The sequence below is a fragment of the Salvelinus alpinus genome, chromosome 24 (assembly GCF_045679555.1).
Source record: "Salvelinus alpinus chromosome 24, SLU_Salpinus.1, whole genome shotgun sequence".
NCBI lineage: Eukaryota > Metazoa > Chordata > Actinopteri > Salmoniformes > Salmonidae > Salvelinus > Salvelinus alpinus.
In genome coordinates this window covers 3,115,094-3,127,214 of record NC_092109.1, presented here as the reverse complement: position 1 = coordinate 3,127,214, position 12,121 = coordinate 3,115,094, and positions in this window count along the sequence as shown.

The window sequence follows — 12,121 nt, the reverse complement described above, 5'->3', positions numbered from 1 at the left end:
GATTAAGAGACAATGATTTCACATTCAATAATAAACACTACTTACAGATTCATGGGACGGCGATGGGTAAAAGGTTTGCGCCAGCCTATGCTAATATTTATATGGCAGACTGGGAGTTGACAGCCTTGGCTAAATGCCCATTGCGTCCCATGTTTTATAGACGATACCTGGATGATATCTTCGGAGTGTGGGAACATGATCTGGTACATTTCACAACATTCATTGAAATACTAAATAACAATCATCCTACCATAACAGTTAAATATGTCATTCACACACATACAATCGACTTCTTGGACACAACCTTTTTTCCCCAGATACTGACACGTCTCTTTACAAACAAAAGTATATTTCAAGGACACAGACACACACGCCCTACTCCACAAGTCCAGTTATCACCCAAAACACACGTTCACTGGCATTGTCAAATCACAACTCATTCGATTTCATAGACTACGTACACAACAGAAATACTTTAATTCAGCCACACAGACCCTCTTTAGTGTATTGGGGAAGAGGGGATGCTCAAAGCGGTCATTGAGGTATATAAAGGCAAACACACTAACAGGCTTTACCCAGAACAGAATGCTTGATCCGCCCAACCCTAACACACTGGCAGACCTCACCCAGAACAGATTGCCTGATTCCCCCTAACCTTAACCCGAACCCCAACCCTAACCCTAACCTTAACCCTAACCTCCATAACTTTCCCTGCAGAACTCTGGACCAGGCACTGACTTCTAACCTGGGCGAAACGCCCACATCTATTCTTATCCCTTTCCCGATTCTGGGTCCGTATACCTATCCCCCCCATCCTATCCCTGTCCTCCACCCTCAGACTTTTCCCAGACCCACTGTTCCTATTTCCCCAACAGACACAGAACCCCAGATTATACCCATTATCAGCACCTTCTCTGACATAAACAGACTCCTTCATTCCAGACTCAAAGTCGCTTTCACCCAAACACAACATACCCACTCCAGGAATTCAGAGTGGGTTTCATCTGGAGATGAATCTGGAGATGAAAGCTTCCTGGACCACAGGCCAGGGAAGAGCAGCTGAATCCAGGTGGATATCAAAACTTAAGACCTTGGCTCCACTTGGTATGAATAGTAAGGAGTAGTATGAAGCATTGACTGTGGGAGTTAGTGAGGGCCTAATTAAGAGAGCTGGAGGGGCCACCAACACGAGGAGGAAGTTCAAATAAAAAATGATGTATTTATTTGCTCAATCTGGTTTTGTCTTTTTTATATTTAATTGTATTATATCAAGCAATTTAGCATAGCACTTATCTTGGTAGCACTTCATCCCTTGGTGGGATTTACAATGATGTACTTATTTAATGATTTATTTATTTAATTGATCCAGTTTGCATGTTTTATTACGATTTTATTATATAATAAATAAAAAAAAGTTAAACCTTTTTACCCTCAGCACTTTATTAATAATTATCTTCATCCTGTTATTGAACTGTTACCCAACTGTTATGGGTGGCCCCTCGGAGCTCTCGGGCTCATGTTCTCCCACCCTCTCCAGTCCGGTCAGATGTACAACATAGAAACGGGACAGAAAGTTGTCATAGGCCTGTGCAACCCAAGGTTTGATACCAGCATAAACAGAAACCCTCTTAAACCCAAACCTAACCCTAACTCTTTCACATTTGTAACACACAAACTGTGTCTCCCATCATATGCTGAAGTTGTGGCATGGTGGATATTGCCTAAATCATGATTTTAGACCATTTTAGTTTATGTAAAACAGCTTAAAAAGTTATTTCAAGTTTGAAAACATTAAATATAGTATCCTACATTAGTCCTTCCAGTGCTGAACATAAAACATGATTTTAGATCCTGTTCATGGAAAATGGTTTAAAAATATGTTTCTCATTTGTAACAAACAAACTGTGTCTCTCCTGTCATATACTGACGTAGTTGCAGTGTTGATATTGCCCAAAACATGATTGTGGACCATTTTCAGGGAAATCAGCCAAAAAAGTTATTTCACATTTGAAATACAATTATAACACACAAATTGTTTCTCCCTTCATGGGCTGAACTAGTGGCATGGTGAATATTGCCTAAAACATGATTGTAGACCCTGTTCATGGAAAAGGGTTTAAACATACACTACCGTTCAAAAGTTTGGGGTCACTTAGAAATGTCCTTGTTTTTGAAAGAAAAGCAAATTGATCAGAAATACAGTGTAGACATTGTTAATGTTGCAAATGACTATTGTAGCTGGAAACGGCAGATTTTTTATGTAATATCTACATAGGCGTACAGAGGCCCATTATCAGCAACCATCACTCCTTTGTTCCAATGGCACGTTGTGTTAGCTAATCCAAGTTTATAATTTTAAAAGGCTAATTGATCATTAGAAAACCCTTTTGCAATTATGTTAGCACAGCTGAAACTGTTGTCCTGATTAAAGAAGAAATAAAACTGGCCTTCTTTAGACTAGTTGAGTATCTGGAGCATCAGCATTTGTGGGTTTGATTACAGGTTCAAAAAGCAAAGAACTTTCTTCTGAAACTCGTCAGTCTATTCTTGTTCTGAGAAATGAAGGCTATTCCATGCGAGAAATTGCCAAGAAACTGATGATCTTGTACAATGCTGGGTACTACTCCCTTCACAGAGGAGTGGGAGGCCCCGGTGCACAACTGAGCAAGAGGACAAGTACATTAGAGTGTCTAGTTTGAGAAACAGATGCCTCACAAGTCCTCAACTCGGTAGTTTCATTAAATAGTACCTGCAAAACACCAGTCTCAACGTCAACAGTGAAGAGGCGACTCTGGGATGCTGGCCTTCTAGGCAGAGTTGCAAAGAAAAAGCCATATCTCTAACTAGCCAATAAAAATAAAAGATTAAGATTGGTAAAAGAACACAGACACTGGACAGAGGAAGATTGGAAAAAAGTGTAATTGGCAGACAAATCTAAGTTTGAGGTGTTTGGATCACAAAGAGTAACATTCGTGAGATGCCGAAAAGATGCCGGAGGAGTCTTTGACACCATCTGTCAAGCATGGTGGAGGCAATGTGATGGTCTGGGGTTGCTTTGGTGGTGGTAAAGTGGGAGATTTGTACAGGGTAAACGGGGTCTTGATGAAGGACGGCTATCACTCCATTTTGCAATGCCATGCCATACCCTGTAAACAGGGCTTAATTGGAGCCAATTTCCTCCTACAACAGGACAATGACCCAAAGCACAGCTCCAAACTATGCAAGAACTAATTAGGGAAGAAGCAGTCTGCTGGTATTCTGTCTATAATGGAGTGGCCAACACAGTCACCGGATCTCAACCCTTTTGATCAGTTTTGGGAGCAGCTTGACCGTATGGTACGTAAGAAGTGCCCATCAAACCAATCCAACTTGTGGGAGGTGCTTCAGGAAGCATGGATTGAAATCTCTTCAGATTACCTCAACAAATTGACAACTAGAATGCCAAAGGTCTGCAAGGCTGTAATTGCTGCAAATGGAGGATTCTTTGAGGAAAGCAAAGTTTGAAGGACACAATTATTATTTCAATTAAAATCTTTTGCAACTAATTTCATGGAAAACAAGGAAATTTCCCTAAGTGACCCCAAACTTTTGAACCGTAGTGTTTGTGCAGTGCGAGCTGAATATGTGACAAATGGTTAAAACTACAAGACCCTCTGAAAGTCAACGAGTGAAGAAGACTAGACTAAGACATGCACCTCCTGCAGCTCTACATATAAAGTAGTCGAATTTTGAGCAAAGACACGAGGAAGATCTTATCAAACGACCATTAAAATGTCTGATGTATCCATTCTAACAAACATTTCCAGAACAAAGAAAGCCTACTACTACAACTACTAAGGACATTGTGACCTCTGGTAGACAGCCAGAGACTTACACAACCAGAAACTTTCTGTCAAACTATTCATCACAGACGGATCGAGGAGTTTCAACAGAGAGAAAAAGACAAAGACATCTAAGCGTAAATATATACATTGCAATTCATTTCGAATGAGCGGTTGTTCATGTGCAAAGTATTCACATTCCCATGAGGGTATTGTTCAACTGTATGTATGATAGTTGAATTACTTTGTCTCTCCTTCTCCCACTCCTTCTTTCCTCATGCCTTTCATTGTGTAACAAGCCTTAATATCGGGTTTGTCCACTAGGGACTTTTCATTGCATTATGTTAGTAATCAATTCAAGCTATATTGTGTGTGTTTATGTAATTCTGTGTGATTATTTAGTTAGTTAGCAAATAAATAATTAAGCCAATTAGTGTATCGCTGAATCATCATTTAGACTAAGGTTCATGCAGATTTGAAGTCAACGACGTTCAGAGTGAGACTGATATGAGGAAATGATTGACTGCTATGATAGAGATTCTGATATTCTTGAGTTAATTTCGGAAACGGTAACTCATTAAACTTTTCCCGTGATGCCCCAGGTTACTAATGAGTTAATTGTTACATGATTAATTTAATCACTTTATAATTAAACATAGTTAATTATTCGATAAATAGCATGTCATCACATTAATGATCGTCACGTCACGACAGTCGAGACCGAGTCTGCGTCTCTCACATGGGTAGGCAGACCATTCCATAAAAACGCAGCTCTATAGGAGAAAGCCATGCTTCCAGCTGTTTGCTTAGAAATTATTGGGACAATAAGGAGGCCTGCGTCTTGTGACCATAGCGTATGTGTAGGTATGTACGGCAGGACCAAATCGGAGAGATAGGTAGGACAAGCCCATCTAATGCTTTGTAGGTTAGCAGTAAATCCTTGAAATCAGCCCTAGCCTTAACAGGCAGCCAGTGTAGAGAGGCTAGCACTGGAGTAATATGATATTTTTTGGAGGTTCTAGTCAGGATTCTAGCAGGTGTGTTTAGCACTAACTGAAGTTTATTTTGTGCTTTATCCTGGTAGCCGGAAAGTAGAGCATTGCAGTAGTCTAATCTAGAAGTGACAAAAGCATGGATGCTTTTTTGGACAGAAAGTTTCAGATTTTTGCAATGTCTACAAAGATGAAAAAAAGCTGTCCTTGAAATATTCTTGATATGTTCGTCAAAAGAGAGATCAGGGTCCAGAGTAATGCCAAAGTCCTTCACAGTTTTATTTGAGATGACTGTACAACCATCAAGAATAATTGTCAGATCCAACAGAAGATCTCTTTGTTTCTTGGGACCTAGAACTAGCATCTCTGTTTTGTCCGAGTTTAAAAGTTAAAAAAGGCTTTCATGGAGGGCAATTTTGGAGCTTCCCCATGTTTCATCGAAATGTACAGCTGTGTATCGTCCGCATAGCAGTGAAAGTTAACATTATGTTTCCGAATGACATCCACAAGAGGTAAAATATATAGTGAAAGCAATAATGGTCCTAAAACGGAACCTTGAGGAACACCGAAACTTACAGTTGATTTGTCAGAGGACATACCATCCACAGAGACAAACTGATATCTTTCCGATAGATAAGATCTAAACCAGGTCAGAACTTGTCCGTGTAGACCAATTTGGCTTTACAATCTCTCCAAAAGAATGTGGTGATCGATAGTGTCAAAAGCAGCACTAAGGTCTAAGAGCACAAGCAAAGATTTAGAGTCTTGGTCTGACGCCATTAAAAGGTAATTTACCACCTTCGCGAGTGCAGTCTCAGTGCAATGATGGGGTCTAAAACCAGACTGAAGTGTTTCATATACATTGTTTGTCTTCAGGGAGGCAGTGAGTTGCTGCAGCTTTTTTTTTTTTTAATTGAGAGGAATGGGAAATTCGATATAGGCCGATAGTTTTTTATATTTTCTGGGTCAAGGTTTGGCTTTTTCAAAAGAGGCTTTGTTACTGCACCTTTTCGTGAGTTTGGTACACATCCGGTGGTTAGGGAGCTGTTTATTATGTTCAACATAGGAGGGCCAAGCACAGGAAGCAGCTCTTTCAGTAGTTTAGTTGGAATAGGGTCCAGTATGCAGCTTGAAGGTTTAGAGGCCATTACAATTTTCATGAATGTGTCAAGAGAAGTTCATGAATTTATCACTGCTGAAGTGAAAGCCATCCTCTCTAGGGGAATTCTGCTTTTAAGTTAGCTTCACGACAGTATCAAAAATGTTGGATTGTTCTTATTCTCCTCAATTAAGTTGGAAAAATAGGATGATCGAGCAGCAGTGAGGGCTCTTCGATATTGCACGTTACTGTCTTTCCAAGCTAGTCGGAAGACTTCCGGTTTGGTGGAGCACCATTTCCGTTCCACCACGTTCAATTATTATATATCTCAACCAGAGTACCTTCTTCCATATATCTCAATTCTCATTCTGAACATCGTAATATCCAAAAAATCTGCACGAACCCTAGTCTCCATGATGAATCAGCGATACACAACTTGGCTTAATTATTTATTTACTAACTAAATAATCACACAGAATTACATAAACACACACACAGGATAGATTATACATTGATTACTACATATAGTGCCTTGCAAAAGTATTCATCCCCTTTGGCATTTTTCCTATTTTGTTGCATTACAACCTGTAATTTAAATGGATTTTTATTTGGATTTCATGTAATGGACATACACAAATATAGTCCACATTGGTGAAGTGAGAAAAAAAAAACTTATTTCAAAAAATAATTAAAATAAAAAAACAAACAGAAAAGTGGTGCGTGCAAATGTATTCAACCCCTTTGCTATGAAGCCCCCAAATAAGATCTGGTGCAACCAATTACCTTCAGAAGTCATATAATTAGTTAAATAAAGTCCACCTGTGTGCAATCTAAGTGACACATGATCTGTCACATAATATCAGTATATATACCCTTGTTCTGAAAGGCCCCAGAGTCTGCAACACCACTAAGCAAGGCACACCACCAAGCAAGCGGCACCATGAAGACCAAGGAGCTCTCCAAACAGGTCAGGGACAAAGTTGTGGAGAAGTACAGATCAGGGTTGGGTTATAAAATATATCTGAAACTTTGAACATCCCACGGAGCACCATTAAATCCATTATTAAAAATGGAAAGAATATGGCACCACAACAAACCTGCCAAGAGAGGGCCGCCCACCAAAACTCATGGACCAGGCAAGGAGGGCATTAATCAGAGAGGCAACAAAGAGACCTAAGATAAACCTGAAGGAGCTGCAAAGCTCCACAGTGGAGATTGGAGTATCTGTCCATAGAACCACTTTAAGCCGTACATTCCACAGAGCTGGGCTTTACGGAAGAGTGGCCAGAAAAAAGCAATTTCTTAAAGAAAAAAAGAAGCAAATACATCCGGTGTTCGCCAAAAGGCCTGTGGGAGACTCCTCAAACATATGGAAGAAGGTACTCTGGTTAGATGAGACTAAAATTGAGCTTTTTAGCCATCAAGGAAAACGCTATATCTGGCGCAAACCCAACACCTCTCATCACCCCGAGAACACCATCCCCATAGGGAAGCATGGTGGTGGCAGCATCATGCTGTAAGGATGTTTTTCATCAGCAGGGACTGGGAAACTGGCCAGAATTGAAGGAATGATGGATGGTGCTAAATACAGGGAAATTCTTGAGGGAAACCTGTTTCAGTCTTCCAGAGATTTGAGACTGGGACGGAGGTTCACCTTCCAGCAGGAAAATGACCCTAAGCATACTGCTAAGCAACACTCGAGTGGTTTAAGGGGAAACATTTGAAATGTCTTGGAATGGCCTAGTCAAAGCCCCAGACCTCAATCCAATTGAGAATCTGTGTTATGACTTAAAGATTGCTGTACACCAGCGGAACCCATCCAACTTGAAGGAGCTGGAGCAGTTTTGCCTTGAAGAATTGGCAAAAATCCCAGTGGCTAGATGTGCCAAACTTATAGAGACATACCCCAAGGGACTTGCAGCTGTAATTGCTGCAAGATGAGACGGCCTATGTCCTTCGCTCTGTTTGTTTAGAATAGATAGCCTAGAGATACCTATAGATACATAAGAAACTAGCTCCCTAGTGTCATGACTTGCCCTCCTGGGGCAAGGAAATTGTTCCTTGTCTCTCACCTTCGTTTGAGTTTCCTAGGCTAACAGTGCATAAACAGCTGCAGACTGAATGTTCCTGTGTAGTCTTCTTCAGAGGGTCTTACCATTTTCTGACATTGTAGTCTTTAAACCATTTCGTAACGTATTCAGCTCACGCTGCACGTATACAAGTCTTTAGCTTTAAACCATTTGTGATGTCTGGATTACCGTCCTTATACTGGTCTAAATGGTTGATTATTCAGGGTACAGCTAAGACCACTGTCCACACCGGCAGCAACCTGGCATGTTTTGGTCTAATATGTTAATTTAGTTCCTCAGTTAGGTGGTTAACCGATTTTTGTACTCCGATGTCCTTGGGTAGGTGGAGGGAGTCTGGAAGGGCATCTATGAATCTTTGGGTTGTCTGAGAATTTATAGCATGGCTTTTGAGGATCCTCGGTTGAGGTCTAAGCAGATTATTTGTTGCCATTGCAAACGTAATAAAATGGTGGTCCAATAGTCCAGGATTATGAGAAAAACATTAAGATCCACAATATTTATTCCTCGGGACAAAACTAGGTCCAGAGTATTACTGTGTCAGTAAGTAGGTCTGGAGACATGTTGGGCAAAACCCACTGAGTCGATGATTGCTCCGAAAGCCTTTTTGAGTGGGTCTGTGGACATGTCCATGTGAAAATTAAAGTCACCAAAAACGTGAATACTCAGTGATTAGTTCATTGACTATAACTGCCTTGGGAGTGAGGGATCTAATATTAAGTAGCCCTATTTTGAGATGTGAGATATAACAATCTCTTTCAATAATGGCAGGAATGGAGGAGGTCTTTATCCTAGTGAGATTGCTAAGGTGAACACGGCCATGTTTAGTTTTGCCCAACCTAGGTCGAGGCACAGACACGGTCTCAATGGGGATAGCTGAGCTGACAACACTGACTGTGCTAGTGGCAGACTCCACTAAGCTGTCAGGCTGGCTAACAGCCTACTACCTGGCCTGCACCCTATCTCATTGTGGAGCTAGAGGAGTTAGAGCCCTGTCTATGTTCATGGATAAGATGAGATCACCCCTCCAGCTAGGATGGAGTCCGTCACTCCTCAGCAGACCAGGCCTGGTCCTGTTTGTGGGTGAGTCCCAGAAAGAGGGCCAATTATCTACAAATTCTATCTATTTATACGTTTCCATCAAATCTCCTTTAATGGTTTTAGTAACCCTGTATGTGCAATATACCAGGTAAAATCTTCCCAATGTAGGTGTAAATTTGCTTTAAAGCAAGAATCATTGATCACACTTTTTTTTACTTAAAAATGTATGAGATATTGATTCTTGAAGAATCTTAACTTATAAATGCTTCATGAGCTTAGTTCAACTGTCGAACCCAAAATATAAGCTTGTTTTACTCCAATGTTTGTAAACATCGTAAATGTAAACAAACACGATATTGCCTCAAAACTATCATTTTGATATTGATATTTGAGAGTGCCCACTGGGCATAGACATCAGTTTGTCTATACCACATTGCTTCAACATAACGTCATTGAAATGACGTGGAAACAACATTGATTCAACCAGTGTGTGCCCAGTGGGTAGTTACATTTCTCCAGGTCCATCCCTCAGCTTTTTACCAAAACAGAGGCAGAGTGATCCTTTGTTGTTGTTTCAACTGTGGAATCTAGCTTTAAAGGGGATTTTTCTGGATCCTGGATCCTCTTCCATCAATTTCCAATGGGTCAAGTGGCTGCAGAATTGCTTCACTATTTATGGAACTGCCCCCAAATTATAAAATTAAAGGGGAAGTGACAGTGATTTTCTTGGACCAATCGTTCCTCTCTTCCTATGACATCTTCCCACCTAGTACCCAGCCCTGCAAGGTACAGCCTGTCCTTTAAAGAGCGACTGCACCTAAAAACGAATGAATCCCTTTGAAAACGTCTTATGTGGCATTGATATGAGTCAGAAACATTTATTCCAGTGTCAAAATTTACTACAAAGTATAAATAGGAACATTTTGGTCATAAAGCCAGTATCGTCTAAAACTGAGTTTGGAATCTGAGTGTGTCACAACGAGTAAATTAAGGTTTGGTTTGGACAGTAGTGGTGCGTGGGTATAATCACTGGGTAAGCAACCAGTCCACAAAGCATATTGCATGTACATTAACAGACAGTTACATGACCTACAGCATGGTCAAGCAAGTTAAAGTTTCCAAAATTTTCGGACCACTAAACAAATATTGATTTAGAACCACAGAGAGTTAATGTAAGTCACAAAGAAAACCGGAGCTGCCTCCACTATTCCAGCACCATTTCAACTTAAACATTTCAACATCATCAAATCACCACTGCATAGTCTAATAAAGTAACCCACTATAAGATACCATAAACAATTTAGATCAATCAACGTAAGCTAAATATGATGTAGCTGTCAATGGTCCTGATTTCTGTGTGCGTGTGCATTCGTGAAGGAAAACGGTCTATCACTCTGTAATACAGTACAGTTAACACTTTTATTTTTTGTAGTCCTAGGCTACCTGGCTAAAATGCTTCCTTGCTAGCCTAACTTCCATTCATGGGATACTTTAGCTAGTTAACATTAGCCTTCTACATCTAGCTACATATTGAACTTTCATTCTCTCAGGTCAGGGGCAAAACAGTGGATGAATTAATGGTTGAATCCGAATCGCTGTTATAATCATTGGCCATTACGGAGAATTAAGTTAAATCACAAGTCCAAATCCCTATCTCCATCCATGGCTAATTTAGGAAAGGGCAAATTTTAGCTAGCTGGCAAGCTAGCCACCAGAGGACAACAACACAACGAGATACAACAATTCAAGTTTTTCTGTCAATTACATATGCTCTCAATGGGTTTTGATAGGAGTGATGCTAAATCCAAGCTGGCTTCCCTTGACACTTTTTTTTTGGTGTGCCAGGACCATTCACAGTTGAGCTAGCTCAGTTTAGCTCAATAGTGATTGGCTATTATTTTATACTTTTTTTCATCAAGGGAGGCCAAATGCTTGCTGGCTTCCCTTGAATTCAATGCTACGGGCGGCAACAATGTCATTCTCTTTATGACCAGACAGAGGCAGATAGATGGCGTTTTTCGTTCGCTCTGATGCTTTCTCCGGTGAGATACATTCAGCCTCTTGTGAATTGAATTACGTATGTTTTCTTGGTCAATTTTTTGGGGAAGCCTGGCTTCCCTTGGCATCCATGTATGAATACACGTCACTGCCGTAAAATTGGTGTCTCAGACGGGGCTTTACCCAAACCCCTGCCCTGTGCAAGGTCCATGACAGGGGTTTGGGGGCAGCCCATGAGCCCGACAGGGACTCGGTATCCTTCTCCACGCAATCCGTGACTTGCATTCACAAGATAATAAGCATAGGCCTATGAGGTTACTTCATTGGAAATGTACATAAAACACCATGCCATTACGCACACAATTGTAAGTTAACCTTTCGTTTTGACAAATAGGCTGCTGGCCTAGCTGTTACTCTCTAAGGCAGGATTTACCAAACTCGGTCCAACTTTATTCTCGATATATTGCCAATTTATTCACAAAATGGTATTTCTACTTTATTCTTGAAATATTGCCACTTTATTCTCTAAATATTAATTTGGGGACATGTCAAAAAGCATTAAACATTTATGGCAATTTAGCCAGCTAGCTTGCTGTTGCTAGCTAATTTGTCCTGGAATATAAACCTTGGGTTGTTATGTTACCTGTTTCTAGTATCTCTCCTCCTTCAGGTTTCTTATTTTTCTTTGGATTTTATATGGCGGTTGTCAACCAACTTTAAGGTGCATTACCACTACCGACTGGACTGGAGTGTGGACCTCAGTTCATCTTTCAATCGCCCACGTGGGTATATGCTCCTAAAAACCAATGAGGAGATAGGAGAGGTGGAACTTGCAGCGCGTCAAGCGTCACGTGACGCGAGCGGTGTGGTTAGCATGTTAGCCTACATTGGACGCGCCCTCGTGGAAATCTAATTAACATAATAAAAAATACCCATCATAGTCCGTCTGTTTAAACTAGATATTATCGTTTTTCTTGTTGCATGGGCTGAGTCTCAATCCACCACAGCATCCACCGATATCGCCCTTCTGCATCTGTGGTGAAATGTGCCAGAGCTAGAGGTGTTTGTCAGACCATGAGACAT